General features: G+C 42.0%; 1 protein-coding gene across 6 annotated transcripts in view; it reads right to left on the bottom strand.

Moving 5' to 3' along the window:
* Positions 1–16,646, bottom strand: part of Cacna2d4 (calcium voltage-gated channel auxiliary subunit alpha2delta 4) — a 116,309-nt gene that overhangs the window by 55,732 nt on the left and 43,931 nt on the right. The window lies entirely within an intron of this gene.

Genomic DNA, 16,646 nt, shown 5'->3' with positions numbered 1-16,646 from the left:
GACAGAAACAGCTCAGAGATCATCAAACTGACTTTTTGGATGCTCTCTTTAAGGTATAGGCTTGCTCAGCCCACGTGACCAGCTCAGCGCTTGAAACACCTTAGTTAATTTTAGCCAACATCAATGTAACTTAGATTGCCTGTGTGGCTGCCACGTTGGACTCTGCAGGTAATGCGAGCCTAGGCTTCCTCTGGAACAGTGCAGTAACCCTGGGGCTGGAAACATGGAGAGCTGGGATGTGGATGTTTGATTAACGTCTTCCCAGGGAAAGTGGGACACTTCTCTCCCCTGTTCCTACCTTCTTAACTTCTCAAAAAACTCCTAGAAAAGAAAAAGACTACTCTAAAGAGTGAATGAGAAAGTTTCATAAATCTATAGAGGAAGAGAATATCAAAGAAGAGGTGCGAACATGGAGAAGCCAGGATTTAGTCTCAGTCATGCAGCTTATGGAGGTGGGGTTGGGGAGGGAAGAGAAACCACAGCCTGGAAGGGTCAGCCTCAGGAAAGTTGGTAATCTTGCCCTCAAGCATGCCCACAGCCTGACAGTGAGCCCATAGTCCCCCCAGTGAACCCACAATCTCCCACAGTGAGCCTACAACCCCCACAGTGAGCCCACAGCCCCACAGTGAGCCCACAGCCCCCACAGTGAGCCCATAGTCCCCCCAGTGAACTCACAATCTCCCACAGTAAGCCCACAGCCCCACAGTGTACCTACAGCCCCACAGTGAGCTCACAGGCCCCACAGTGAGCTCACAGGCCCCACAGTGAGCCTACAGCCCCCACAGTGAGTCTACAGCCCCCACAGTGAGCCCACAGTCCCCACAGTGAGCCCACAGCCCCCACAGTGAGCCCATAGCTCCCACACTGAGCCCACAGCCCCATAGTGTACCTACAGCCCCACAGTGAGCTCATAGGCACCACAGTGAGTCTACAGCCCCCACAGTGAGCCCACAATCCCCACAGTGTACCTACAGCCCCACAGTGAGCTCACAGGCCCCACAGTGAGCTCACAGGCCCCACAGTGAGCCCACAGCCCCACACAGTGAGCCCACAGTCCCCACAGTGAGCCCACAGCCCCCACAGTGAGCCCACAGCCCCATAGTGTACCTACAACCCCACAGTGAGCTCATAGGCACCACAGTGAGTCTACAGCCCCCACAGTGAGTCCATAGTCCCCACAGTGTACCTACAGCCCCCACAGTGTACCTACAGCCCCACAGTGAGCTCACAGGCCCCAGAGTGAGCCTACAGCCCCCACAGTGAGCCCACGGCCCCACAGTGAGTCCACAGCCCCCACAGTGAGCCCACAGCCCCACAGTGAGTCCACAGCCCCCACAGTGAGCCCACAGCCCCACAGTGTACCTACAGCCCCCACAGTGAGCCCACAGCCCCCACAGTGAGCCCACAGCCCCCACAGTGAGCTCACAGCCCCACAGTGAGCCCAGATGTGGACTTTGGTGAGACAGTAATTCCTCCAGTGGATAGTAGATAACAAAGATCCATTTGGTCCTTGTATATGGTTTGTGGGCAGCAGGCCAGGGGCCATCTTGATTGTAAGTCAATATTAAAAATTAAGCTGCTCTGGTGGTGTAAGGTCAGGAACCAACCAGAGGACAGCTTAGCCACAACACAGGATAGTGGGTGGTTTCAGTGCCTCATTATCACCAACAGACAGGTCATCTAGGGGAAAACTAATCAGAGAAACCTCTGGAGTTAAGTAACGTCATAAGCCAAATGGACTTCAACATGTACAGAGCATCCCACCTGAACACTAAAGCATACACGTTCTTGCCAGTCCATGAAGCAGTCTCAAGGACAGAGTACATATTAGAACAAAGCAAACTCAACAAATACAGGAAAATTGAAATAACATCTTATATGGTATGTGACCACAATAAAATAAATATCAATAACAATAGAAAGTGTACAAAGTACAGAAACTCATGGGTATGAAACAAAACACTATTGAATGATGAAGAGATTACTGAGGAAACCAACTAAGAAGTAAAAAAGTCTAAAAGGAAAGCACACATACCGAAAGCCATGGGACACAAGGAAGGCTGTCTTAAAGGCAAAGTTTACACTAAGTAACTGCATAAAAAGTAGAGGACTAGGTCTTCACCTAGAGCTGATCCTATGACACAGCACTCCATACCCAAATACTGCCGGGAGAGAGCTGGTCTCCCAGAAGTGCTGGCACACCTGTGAGCACAGGTAACACCATCACTCCTGCTCAAATTCCTGGCCCAAGAGGGACCTGCCTGGAGTCATCAGGACACAGGAACCTAGGAACAGCAGTGGACAGGATAACTCAGGTTTCCATCTGCGCCCTGGAGCTGACCCTGTACCATAGCTCTCATACCCAAATTCCTCCTGGAGAGAACTGGTCTTCCAGGAGTGCTGACACACAGGCTTGCAGGAGGGACAAGCCACAGTCAGAGACAGCAAGACCATCTAACACCAGAGATAACCAAGGGCAAGAACATAAGCAACAGAAACCAAGGCTACTTGGCATCATCAGAACCCAGTTCTCCCACCACAGCAAGCCCTGGACACCCCAACACACCAGAAAAGCAAGACTCTAATTTAAGGTAACATCTCATGATGATGATAGAGGTCTTTAAGGAAGACATAAATAACTCCCTTAAAGAAATACAGGAGAACACAGGTAAACAGGTAGAAGCCCTTAAAGAGGAAACACAAAAATCTCTTAAAGAATTACAGGAAAATACAACCAAACAGATGAAGGAATTGAACAAAACTATCCTGGATCTGAAAATGGAAATAGAATCAATAAAGAAATCACAAAGGGAGACAACCCTAGAGATAGAAAACCTAGGGAAAAGATCAGGAGTTATAGATGCAAGCATCACCAACAGAATACAAGAGATAGAAGGCAGAATCTTAGGTGCAGAAAGTACCATAGAAAACATCGAGACACACACACACACACACACACGCATGCACGCACGCACGCACACACACACACAGAAAACATCGACACAACAGTCAAAGAAAATGCAAAATGCAAAAAGCTCCTAACCCAAAACATTCAGGTAATCCAGGACACAATGAGAAGGCCAAACCTAAGGATAATAGGTATAGAAAAGAGTGAGGATTCCCAACTTAAAGAACCAGTAAATAGATTCAACAAAATTATAGAAGAAAACTTCCCTAACCTAAAGAACGAGGTGCCCATAAACATACAAGAAGCCTACAGGACTCTAAATAAACTGCACTAGAGAATAAATTCCTCCCATCATATAATAGTCAAAACACCAAATGCACAAAACAGAGAAAGAATATTAAAAGCAGTAAGGGAAAAAGGTCAAGTAACATATAAAGGCAGATATATCAGAATTACACTAGACTTCTCACCAGAGACTATGCTAGCTAGAAGATCTGGGGTAGTTGTCATACAGATGCTAAGAGAACACAAATACCAGCCCAGGCTACTATATCCAGCAAAACTCTCAACTACCATAGATGGAAAAACTAAGATATTTCATGACAAAACCAAATTTACACATTATCTTTCCACAAATCTAGCCCTACAAAGGATAATAGATGGAAAACTCCAATACAAAGAAGGAAATTATACCCTAGAAAAAGCAAGAAAGTAATCTTCTTTCAACAAACCTAAAAGAAGATAGCCACACAAACATAATTCCACCTCTAACAACAAAAATGACAGGAAGCAACAATCACTATTCTCTTAACATCAATGGACTCAACTCAAAAATAAAAAGACATAGACTAACGGACTGGATACGTAAACAGGACCCAGCAGTTTGCTGCATACAGGAAACACACCTCAGTGTCAAGGACAGACACCACCTCAGAGCAAAGAGCTGGAAAACAATTTTCCAAGCAAATGCTCCCAAGAAACAAGCTGGAGTAGCCATTCTAATATTGAATAAAATTGACTTCCAACCTAAAGTTATCAAAAAAGATAATGAAAGACACTTCATACTCATCAAAGGAAAAATCTACCAAGAAGAATTCTCAATTCTGAACATCTATGCTCCAAATGCAAAGGCATCCACATTCATAAAAGAAACTTTACTAAAGCTCAAAGCACATATTGTACTGCACACAGTAATAGTGGGAGACTTTAATACCCCACTCTCATCAATGGACAGATCATGGGAACAGAAACTAAACAGAGACACAGTAAAACTTACAGAAGTGATGAGCCAAATGGTTTTTAACAGATATCTACAGAATATACCTTCTTCTCAACACCTCATGGTACCTTCTCCAAAACTGACCATATAATCAGTCACAAAACCATCCTCAACTGAAATAAGCAGATTGAAATAATCCCATGCATCCCATCAGATCACCTTTATATCTAAGGCTGGTCTTCAATATAAACAAAAACAACCGAAAGTCCACATACATGTGGAAGCTGAACAAGGCCCTACCCAATGATAACTTGGTCAAGGAAAAAATAAAGAAAGAAATTAAAGACTTTTTAGAATATAATGAAAATGAAGGCACAACATACCCAATCTTATGGGACACAATGAAAGCAGTGCTAAGAGGAAAACTCAGCTGAGTGCCTCCAAAAAGAAACTGGAGAGAACATACAGTAGCAGTTTAACAGCACAGCTGAAAGCTCTAGAAAAAGAAGCAAATACTCCCAAGAGGAGTATACGACAGGAAATAATCAAACTCAGGGCTGAAATCAAGCAAGTAGAAACAAAAAGAACTATACAAAGAATCAAAACCACGAGCTGGTTCTTTGAGAAAATCAATCTTTCTTTCTTTCTTTCTTTCTTTCTTTCTTTCTTTCTTTCTTTCTTTCTTTCTTTCTTCCTTCCTTCCTTCCTTCCTTCCTTCCTTCATTCCTTTCCTTCTTTCCTTCTTTCTTTTGTTCTTTCTTTCCTTCTTTTTTTTTTAATCAAATATTGTCTAATAGGAGTCAAACTGAAAAAGGAAACTTCAGTTGAAAAAATGTCTTCATCAGATTGTCTAGTAGGCAAAAGATCATTGAGTATTTTCTTAACTGATAATTTACTATTGCAAGTGCCATTCCTGAACAGCTGGAATAAGAGATCATTCTGCACAAGGTAGTAATTCTATTCCTTCTTGACCTCTTCTTCAGTGCCTGCCTCCAAGTTCATGTTTGATTCCCTGTCCTGACTACCATTCATAATGTACTGTAAGATATAAGATGAAATAAGCTCTTTCCTCTCCTCTCCCACCCCAAATAGAGAACTCTAATAACTTAATGATGTACTTGAAGGACTTGGAAAAACAAGAACAATCTAAACTCTAAATGAAATCTAAATGGAGAAATAATTAAGATCAGGGCAGAAAATAATGAAATTCTGTTTCAGAAAGAACAAAACCAAACCCAGGTGTTGAGGAAATGAAGTACTGGTCCATTGAGAAGAGAAACAAGACTGACAAGCCCTCAGCTAAATTATCCAAAAGAAAGAATGAAAGAGAATACTCCACATTAGTAAAATTAGACATGAAAGGGGAGACATAACAGATACCAATGGAATTCAAAAAACCCTAAGAATACACCTTAAAAAAACACATATTCTAGGGCTGGAGAGATGGCTAAGTGGTTAAGAGCACTGGCTGCTCTTCCAGATGTCCTGAAGTCAATTCCCAGTGACCACATGTGGCTCACAACCACCTGTAATAAAATCTGATGCCCTCTTCTGGTGTGTCTGAAGACAGCAACAGTGTACTCACATAAAATAAATAAATCTTTTTTTTAAAAAACCATATATTCCAGCTAATTGGAAACTATAAAATAAATGGACTAGTTTCTAGATGCATATGACCAACCAAAATTAAACCAAGATGAAATAAATAATTTCAGCAGATCCATAACCCACAATAAGACTAAAGCAGCAATAAAAACAATTTTATGGGTTGGAGAGATAGCTCAGTGGTTAAGAGTACTGACTGCTCTTCCAGAGGTCCTGAGTTCAATTCCCAGCAACCACATGGTGGCTCACAACCATCTGTAATGAGATCTGATGCCCTCTTCTGGTGTGTCTGAAGACAGCTACAGTGTACTCATATACATAAAATAAATAAATCTTTAAAAAAAAACAGTTTTACAAGCTGGACAGTGATGTCACACATCCTTTATCCCACCACTCAAGTAAGCAGAGGCAGAGGCAGGTCGATCTCTCAGTTTGATGCTAGCCTGTTCAACAGTGTGAGTTCTAGGACAGTCAAGGCTACACAGAGAAACCCTATCTCAAGACAACAAAAAACCCCAAATTCCTTAACTTTATCTTCTGCCCCTAACACCGAGGTGTTTCCTCAGATCCTGCATCTAGGAAAGCTTTAAAACAGTTACCCACAGGTGCTCAGGCCCAGCTCACAGCCTCAACTGGGCCTACACACTCTTATCCCCAGATGGTCATACAACCTGGACAGCAGTGAAACAACCAGCTCTTCCAGACTTGGGCAGCATTCCAGCTTTTGGCCCACACCTCATAACGGTGCCCCAATGTCAACAGGAAGTAATCATAGATGATTACATCACTCATTATTCATTTCATTATTAACACTCAGATTACAGATGCCTCTCTTTACAGAGAATGGTGGTTAATACAGGCGGTCATGGTCAAGGAACTGAGAACATGTAACTGCTGAGCCTTCGACAGGACTCACACCTCCTCCTCCAAGAGACACGCATAAGAAAAGGCAGAAAGCATGTAAGATCTGGACAGTGGGTAGGAACGCCATCTTGTTTTTTTTTTTTTTCTTTGAGACAGGGTTTCTCTGTGTAGCCCTGGCTGTCCTGGAACTCTCTCTGTAGACCAGGCTGGCCTCGAACTCAGAAATCCACCTGCCTCTGCCTCCCAAGTGCTGGGATTAAAGGCGTGTGCCACCACCGCCCGGCAGGAATGCCATCTTAAGGGCATGGAGAACACTTGATGCTTCCTGGGTGCAGACAAAATGTGACCGTTTCCAGTTCCAGCTGCCATGCCTACCCTTGCCTGTTGCCTTCCTTCTCTACCACTGTGCACTCTTTCCTTCTGGAGCAGATGAGACATGCCACCTCGGATGAGACTGAAGTGTGCAGGACTGGGACTGCTCAGGTTTCTCCTCCCTGCTGTACCTTCTACAGCTCTTGACTTCTAGTTCTGCAACTGGCAACTGACTGCATCCAAGTATCTGTCTCATGAGGGAGGAAGAGAGGAGCCCAGCTGGCCATGGGCACCTTCCACACACTGTTCTAGCTCCCCTCCCCCACCTCCCCTGAGTCAACATTCCTGTTCCCACACAGACAGAGCTGGGATGCCACCACAGAGTGTAACTCACTGAACTATAAAATTTCACCAAGGCCGGGCAGTGGTGGCGCACGCCTTTAATCCCAGCACTTGGGAGGCAGATGCAGGCAGATTTCTGAGTTCGAGGCCAGCCTGGTCTACAGAGTGAGTTCCAGGACAGCCAGGGCTACACAGAGAAACCCTGTCTCAGAAAAAAAAAAAAAAATTCACCGAGACGTAGCTTTTTATTTCCCCTTTGATAATAAGAATGTGTGTGTGGGTTTGCTGTCTACTGTGGCGTAGAGTGTCATCAAAGGTAGACAAACAGTCACAAAACTTGGTAGAAAATAAACCTGAAAACTTAACAGGTTAAAAAAAAATAGAGCATGTTATGTTCTGGCGCTCATACAAGCTGCAGTTTCCTACGTGGAGTGGACACAAGACTAAACTTCAAGCATTCAGAGAGGGGGAGGGGAAAGGGCTCATGTGTCCTCATCCCACCCAGGATGATAGCAGCCAAGTGGTTCCTGGGAGCAGACAACTTTTCTGTGATGTAGCCACTAGAAAGTCACTCATCTTCCAGTGGACAAGTTTGTATCTATGCCCACATGAGTGACCCTGGATAAACGCAGTGGGTCACAAAGCAAAAACAAAAAGAATGCAAAAGCCATGAAAGTGGAAGGGGGGACTCGGTGGGGGAGGGGGATATGGTGAGGGAAGGATGTTGGTGAGGGTAGGGGAAAGAGAGAATGGAGAGATGAGGTTTTAGAACCTGAAAAGTGAATGAATCAAATACAAAGCACAGAGGGAAAACACCATCAATAGATCACTGGAATACCACATTCAAACATCAGTAAGAACAGAAATGAACATGTCACAGCTGCCAAGAACTCTGGGATACATTCAAGAGACCAAACCTAAGAATTTCCATGAGAATAAAGAGCTGAGAGGAAACTAAAGGCAGAGAAAATATATCCAGCGAACTATAGCAGAACCCCCAAGATTTAGAGGACACAAACACACAAATACAATAGACATTTAGAACCCCAAACTGTCAGAGCCAGAAGAGAGCCTCACCATGACATATGATAGACAGAAAGTCAAAAGTGAAAAGCAAAAGAAACAGTGTTAAAGCCCATGAGAGGAGCATGGAGAGGCGGCTCCGTGCTTAAGGGCCCGTCCTGCTCTTGCAGAGGGCTTGGGTTTGATCCCCATCATCCACATGCTGGCTCACAATCTCTGTAACTCCAGTTCCAGGGGACCCCAAACTCTCTTTTGGGTTTCCTAGGACACACGCATTTCTGTGCACCTACCTGTATACATACACATAATTAAAAATAAAATAAAATTTAAAAAAAAGCAGTAAGAGAAAACAATCCAACACATCAACAAAGAGAGAAATATCAGAATAACATCAGACATCTTGTTAGCAGAACTCAAAGCCAGGAAAAGATGGAATATTGTACTTCACGTCCTGAAAGTAAATAACTGCCTCCTAAGGTTGCTGTGTCTAGCATAGAGATCTGTAAAAATTGATGGAGAAGTAAGGACACGACAAACACAAACTTGAGTAGTTCACGCCACCAAGCCAGCAACGCAGGAGATACTTACAAGAATATTATAGACGGGGAAGTGGAGAGACTGCTTCAGTCATGAGAATGAGAACACAGAAAAGAATGTTTTATGAAGGAAATAGATAAACAAAGAAGAATCAGAAAGAAACCCACACATATAACACAGCAAACCCCTAATATACCAATAAGGAAGAAAATAAAGACAATTCACCAACAAGAAAAACAATACAGAAAGATTACAGGAATCATTAAACATCTCTCAATAATAACCTTCAATGTGAATGCCCTAAACTAGCAATATAACAAATAAACAAAACATAAAAACAAAACAAAACAAAAAACCACCACCAACAAAACCAATCCTAGGCTGCTTGGCCAGGTGTTATGGCATATGTTTTTAATCTCAGCGTTCAAGAGACAGAGCCAGGCAGATCTCTGTGAATTCAAGGTCAGCCTGGTCTACAGAATGAGTTCTAGGATAGCCAGGGTTGTTACACAGAGAAATTGTGTCTCAAAAAAAAAAAAAATATAAATCAACCAACCAACCAACCAACCAACCAACCAACCAACCAACCAACCCACCACCCAACCCCACAGTGCTGAGTGGATTAAAAAATCTAGATTTGTCTTTCTGTTGTCTCCAAAAGACACATCTCACTGGCAAAGACACCAGACTCAAAGTTATGGGATAGGAAAAAAATCTGCCAAGTGAATGGAAACCCACACCAAACTGGCATAGTTCTGATATCTGATATAGACTTCAAATCAAACTTAGTCTAAAGAGATAAAGAAGTCTGCTACATATTAACAAGTGGAACAAGTCTTCACAAAGATGAATGAAATTCCATTTTGTATATTACAGTATTTTCATTATCCATTCATCTGTTGGTAGACACATAGACTGGTTCCATTTCCTTACTAATTACACACACACACACACACACACACACACACACACACACACTCCCCAAAGAGGGACTTTTAATTTCACAAAATGATCACTAATGGACCTAAAAAGTCAGATAATGACTGATAAAATCACAATTGGTGATTTTAATACCCAATTCTCATTTCTAGCTAGGTCACCCAAACCTCAAAATCAACAAAGAAAACTCAAGAATTCAGTTACACAACAAATCAAATGTACTTATAGGTATATACAGAATATACCATCCAATAGATGCAGAATACATATCCCTTTCAACAGCCCATGGAACCTTCTTTAAAATATATCACATTCAAGGTAAAAATCAGGTCTTACCAAATATAAAAGAATCAAAACAATCATTTATATTTTATCACATCATAGCACAATAAAGCTAGAGTTCAATAGCAAAAAACCTAAAGCATATATATATGTATATATATAATTTTATATATTATATAAATAAAGCAATAAATCACTTTTCCAGTTTTAAATTTTTAAATTTTGTGGGGAGCCGACAGAAGGCAGCTATCATTCTTGCAGCCATCTTGAGCCATATACCCTGACAAGAGACTTGTTTACAATAGCCTACAACAGCTGAGCACACTCTGATAACATCTTGGTTTAGATACCCAGGATTTTCCCTTCGGTGTGTGAGACTTAAGGGCATAACTTAAAGGCGTGGCTTAGAAGTGAGACATATAAAAGGTGAGAGGCAGACAGAAGAAAATTAGTAGGCACTTGAGACTCAAGACAGGCAACTATTATTAGACACTAGGATTAGACACTTGTACTTGGATGAGACTCGAGACTAGGAACTTGGAGGCACTAGGGACTAGGAACTCAAGACTTGGGACTTGGACTAGGAAGAGAGACTGAAGAATAAATGGGATTGAATCACACTCTGTCTGGTCTCCATTCATCGAGTCCATCCTCTCTCTCTTGCTGAACCCCAACCCAAGGACTGGAGCAGCTTGGGGCAGTGCGAGCTCTAACAATTTAGCCCCCAAGGCTTTTGGCAGTGCTGGTCCCAACATTGATAGAGCAGTCCGTGACACTTTGGCCCCCAAGCGTGGGGCAGAGCGGTCCTCAACAAAATTTTAATTAGCATGCAAAGTATGCCCTGGCTGATTGGAACTCCTGATGGAGACTAGGCTGGCCTTGAACTCATACAGATCCACTTGCCTCTGCCTCCTGAGTGCTGGAACTAAAGGCATGCACTACCATGCCTGGCTGCAAACTTTTGTTATCCCTCCTTCTCCTCTTGTGCCTTCCCACTCCTGGTACCCTCTTACCTGCGTTTATGTCCCGCTCTTTCTATCACACATCTCCTTTCATCCCCTGTACACATCTCTCCCAGTCCCTCTGGCTAGTAAAAGCATAGTACACATGTACATTGAAACTTTACTCTGCCATACAAACGTGAACTTTGTGTTCTCTTGAGACTCATCTATTCATTTCACGGACAACTTGTTGATTTGTAGTTCTGTTCTGTTGGTGTTTAATTCTTTTCAATTTTTAATATAGTCTAGTTATTAACCATATATCTGAGGCACAGCTAAAATATTCTCCCATTCTCTAGACATCTGTTCACTCCGTTCAAGTTTCCTTCAATTTGCAGAAGCTTTTCATATAACCCTAGTAGTCAATTCTTGGGGCTATTCCTGTGCTATCGGCTCCTGTTTAGAAAGGTATTGGCAGCAGAGCATGATGGGGCACACTTTAAATCTCAGCACTGGGGGTGGGGGGGGGGCACAATCAGGAGGATCTCTGAGTTCGAGGCCAGCCAGGTCTACATAGCAAGCTCCAGGACAGCCAGAACTACACGAAGAGATTCTATCTCAATAAAACAAACAAAATAAAATAAAAAGAAAAAAAAAAAAGAAAGTTCTTCCATGCCTGTGTCTTTCGGGGGGTGGTATATGAGGACTCATTATTTGCTCAAATATCTTGTACAATATTTTATTGGCATATATTGATTTCTACTATAGTGTGTTTCCTTATGGCATTTTCATAACGCACTTCAATCATGTTCACCCAACACCCATGTCTGAGTGAGAATGGTCCCTGTAGGTGCATATGCATGAATACTTGGTCCTCAGTTGGGAACTGTTTGTGAAGGGTTTGGAGGTGTGGCCTTGTTGGGTGTGTATCACTGGGAGGTTGGCTTGAAGGTTTCAAAAGACTCAGGCCATTCCCAGCATCCATGGCTCCCTTCTGCCTGTGGATTTAAATTGAGCTCCTCCAACCACCTTTCATCATGCCTTTGCTCTGCCATCATGGGTCCAACTGCAGAACTGTAAAGTGATGAAATTTTTCCTTTTACAGGCTGCCTTGGTCCCAGCAATAGAAAGTAACCAAGACACCCACCATTGCTTGTTCCCCTCCCATGCCTCTTAATCCTCCCACTTCTCCCAATCATCTCCCTTCCACTTTCTTGTCTTCTTTGGTGGGGGTGACAGAATGACTTTCATTAGGGTTTGTTTACAGGAGCATGGGCATTTTTCCGGTGCCATGCCGATATATCTGGCAGTTTTAGTGCTTAAGATTGAAATGAATATATTTTACCTATTTTTGAGTTGATTTCTGTGTGATGTAAAAGATATGAACACATTTTATTCTTTTTCAGGCAGATATCCAGTTTTGCCAGACCACTTGTTGCATAGGCTGTCTTTCCCCCACCCACTCCAGTGGATGTTTCTGACACTTTTGTCAAATATTTCTGTGTGAGCTTACTCATGGATCCTTTTTTTGCTTGGTAAGTATGTCTGTTTTGGTGGCATTACCATGCTAGCTTGTCACAATGGCTATGGTGTCATCTGAAGTAAGATACTGTGATATACATCAGCATCCTTTCTACCTAGGATTGCTTCAGCTGCTGGTGGCTTTTTGTTTGTGTGTGTTTATTTCCATACAAATTTTGAACTTTTCCCCTAGTTTTGTGAGAATGTTATTGGCATTTTGCTACTGCAATGGGTCTGCACATTACTTTTGGAGGCACAGCCGTTTTTATAATACCAATTCTGTTAGTGCAGAAGTGTGGACGGTCTTTCCACCACCCACCATTGTCCTCAGTTTCTCTTTTCAGTGCCCTAAAGCTTACACTGAATAGGTCCTTCACTTCCTTGGCTAGGCTTATTCCTAGGTACTTAATTAAATTTCAGAAAACACTATGAAGGGGATGCTTTCTTTTCTTAACTTCTTTCTCACCAACTTTGTTGCTGGTATTTAAGAAAACTACTGATATTTGTATGTTGAATTTGCATCCTGGAACTTTAATGAAAGTGTTTATTAGATAGAGGAATCTTCTGGTGGAGTCTGTAGAGTTTTTTAAGTATGTAATTATGCTGTCTGCATATAGAGATAATTTGGATTCTTTCTTATTTTTATCCCTTTTATCTTTCTCATGTCTTACTGTTCTAAAATGTTGAGAACTGTATTGGATAAGAGCGAGGAACTTGAGAACTTTGTTTCATTTCAGAATTCAGAGGAAAGGCCCTCAGTTTCCACCAATTTAGTATACTGTTGGTTAATAATGGTTTGTCTTATTTGACCTCTACTCTTGGGAAATACTCCATCTATTGCTGAGTCTTCAGTACTGTCTTAGTCACTGTTCTACTGCTGTGAAGAGACACCAAGACCAAGGCAACTCATAAAAAAAAAAGCATTGGGGATTTGTTTGGAGCTTGAGAGTGTTTGTTGTTCATTGTCATCACGGGAGTGTGGAAGCACACAGACAGACAGGGATGGTGCTGGAGCCGTAGCTAAGAGCTGCATCTCAACCCACAGGCAGCAGGCAGAGAAAGAGAGAGACTGGGCCTGGTATGGGGATTTGAAACCTCAAAACCTGCCCTCAGAGACTCCAACAAGTACACATCTCCCAATCTTTCCTAAACAGTTCCACTGACTGGGGACCAAGCGTTCAAGATCCTATGGGGCCTTGGTCATTCAAACCACCACAGGCACCTTTATTATGAAGCTACATTGAACTCTGTCAAGTGATTCTTGCATCTATCTCAGTGGCTATAGAATCTCTATCCTTAAGCTCATTTATATGGTGCTGTTGGCACACATTACTGATCGTTATCACATTTATGGATTTATGTAAGTTGAACCAGCTATGCACTCCTAGGGTGAAAGCAACTTTGTTGCAGTCTTTGATCTTAATGTGTTACTGACTTTGGTTTGTGGGTATTTTGTTGAGAATTTCTGCATATGTGTTGCTCTGTGGTTTTATTTCATTTTGGTATCAGGGAAATACTGACTTCATGAGACGTGTTTAGTGGTGCTCCATTTTGATTTTGTAGAACAGTTTAAGGAGTACCTGTGTGAGAGCTTCCCTAAAAGTTCTGTGGATTCAGCAACACATGTGCAAAAAATGCTGTCTTCCTCCTCCAACAGCCATTAACTGCCCCTAACCCCCCAGCGAGGGGTGGACGGCGGAAGCCCCTCCTGTACTCCTGATGTAATGTTGACGGGAATGTTTGCGGGTGACTACAGCTGTTGGAGGTTCCTGGTACAACAGTTGTGTCGTTTCTGGGAGACAGTGTTGCACAACTCCCTTCCCTCCTTTTCTCTGGTGCTTGCATCCTATCTACCCCCATTCTAGGATATTTTTTGAAGCCTGATCGTAGTTATATCGATGTCCCATTTAGGGCCACTCAACAGCCACTTGCTCTCAGCACTTTGGTTATTTATGAGTCTCTGCCATAATTGTTGCTCATTGCAAAAAGAGGCTCCACTGGCCAAAGAGAAGAGAGCAACACTAATCACTGGGCGGAATCATAAATGTCTAAGGGACAGTTTGACAGGCATACCATGTCCACTTAGCAAAACACTTGGGGAGACTTTTCATTACTGCTTCAATCTCCTTGCTTGTAATTCACTGATTTGAGTTGTTTATAACTTCTGGATTTAACTTAAGTAGGACAGCTGTGACTTAGTAGAAATTCATCTGTTTCTTTTAAGTTTTCCAGCTTTTTGTAATGCAAGTCTGCTAAGTATACCCTAATGGTCTTCTACATTTCGGTGGACTCCACAGTGACAACTTCCCTTTCATATCCCCCCCTCTCTCTCTCTCTCTCTCTCTCTCTCTCTCTCTCTCTCTCTCTCTCTCCTTTCCCTTCCCCCTCCCCTTCCCCCTCTCCCTCTCTCTCTCTCTTGGCTAGGGGTTTTGTCAACCTTCTCAAGGAAGCAACTCTTTGCTTTACCAATTCGATGTTTTACTCTTTCAGCCTTTATTCAGTCATTTCCTCACACTTCTCATCTTTTCTTGCCATCTCTTGGGTTTGGTTAGACTCTTCTGATGTTTTCTTAGCTGTAAGGTGCATCTTCAGTCAACCTATCTGCCCTCTTTCTGGTTTTTCAATGAGAGCATTTGGTGCTGTAACTTTTCCTTTCAGGGCTACTCTGGCTGCATCCTGGGGATGCTGGAGGTTATGCTATTGTTTGGGTTTAGGACTTTCGAAGTTGACTACCTGATTTTTTTTTCCAAGCACCACTGCTCTTTCATAAACCATATTGTTCATAGCTACTGAGAAGGCTCAGAAAGTAAGGGGGCTTGTCACCAAGACAGATGGCCTGACTTCAGTCTCCAGAAGCCACATGATAGGAAGAGAACTGACCCCTACAAGCAGTTCTCTGACTTCCATGCACATGCCATATAAAATAAATAAATAAATAAATAAATAAATAAATAAATAAATGTCTAAGACATTCTTGTATGACTTCAGAGTCATTAAAGAAAGCAAGGAGGAAATAAAAAAAATTTTAGAATCAAATGAGTGCAAACGTATCTTACCAGGACGTCTGGGATAAGGATAAAGTTTACAGCTATATGTGTTTACAATAAAAAATAAGGAAAGTGCTACTGAGAGCACTCAAGGGGTGGAGCTGCTCGCTGCCAAGGCTGATGACTTGAGTTCCATATCTGGAATCACATGGTGAAAGGTGAGAACTCCAACTCCCACAAGTTGTCCTCTGATTCCTACAAGCATTCTGTGATGTGTGTGTGTGTTTGTGTGTGTGTGTGTGTGTGTATGTACCACACACACATGCACACATACATGTACACACACATGCACGTACTAAATAAATAAATAAATAAATATATCTTTAAAAGCCAAACTGATTTGAAATAAATAACCTAATGATGTCCCCCAAGTCTTAGAAAAACAAAATGAATCCAAACCAAATCACAGTAGATGGCAAGAAATAATAAAGACAATGACAAGAATTAATAAAATTAAAAAAGTATAGACTTAATAAACTTAGTATTTTGAAAAAATAAATAAGATAAGCCTTTAGCCAAAACAAATAAAATAAAGACCCAAATTAAGAAAATTAGATAAAAAGCAGAAGTCACTGCATAATTCAATGAAATCCAGAGGACCATTAAGGAATATTTTGAAAACTTATATTCTGAAAAAATGTAAACTAGAAAATTTAGAAGAAAGAGATAAATTTTTGTACATACATGATCAATCAAATGTAAGTCAGCAGGATAGGAGCAACTTAAATATATTTGCAGCAAACAATGAGATTGAAGTGGTACGAAAAATCTCCCAACAAAGAAAAGCCCAAGACAGATGGACTCACCACCTAAGTCTTACCCAACCCTCGAAGAAGAGCTAAGACCAGAGCTGCTCAGACTGTTCCAAAAGCCAGAAATGTAAAGAACTTCCAAACACACCCTACAAATCAGTGTGGAAGCCAGAGAACAGCTTGTAGGGGCCAAAACCTGATACCCATTTTATTTCATAATATAGATTCTTTTTATTTCACTAAAGAACCTTAATTGATATCACCTTGATAATCCCAAACAATTCTTAGCAGAAAGAATAATGCTGGAGGCATCATAATTCCTGATCTTAACTTATATTACATGGTGATAGTAAC

Source organism: Arvicanthis niloticus, chromosome 9, assembly GCF_011762505.2.
Source record: "Arvicanthis niloticus isolate mArvNil1 chromosome 9, mArvNil1.pat.X, whole genome shotgun sequence".
NCBI lineage: Eukaryota > Metazoa > Chordata > Mammalia > Rodentia > Muridae > Arvicanthis > Arvicanthis niloticus.
The sequence above is the reverse complement of the archived record's forward strand: the minus strand, read 5'-3'. Positions and strand labels throughout refer to the sequence as shown.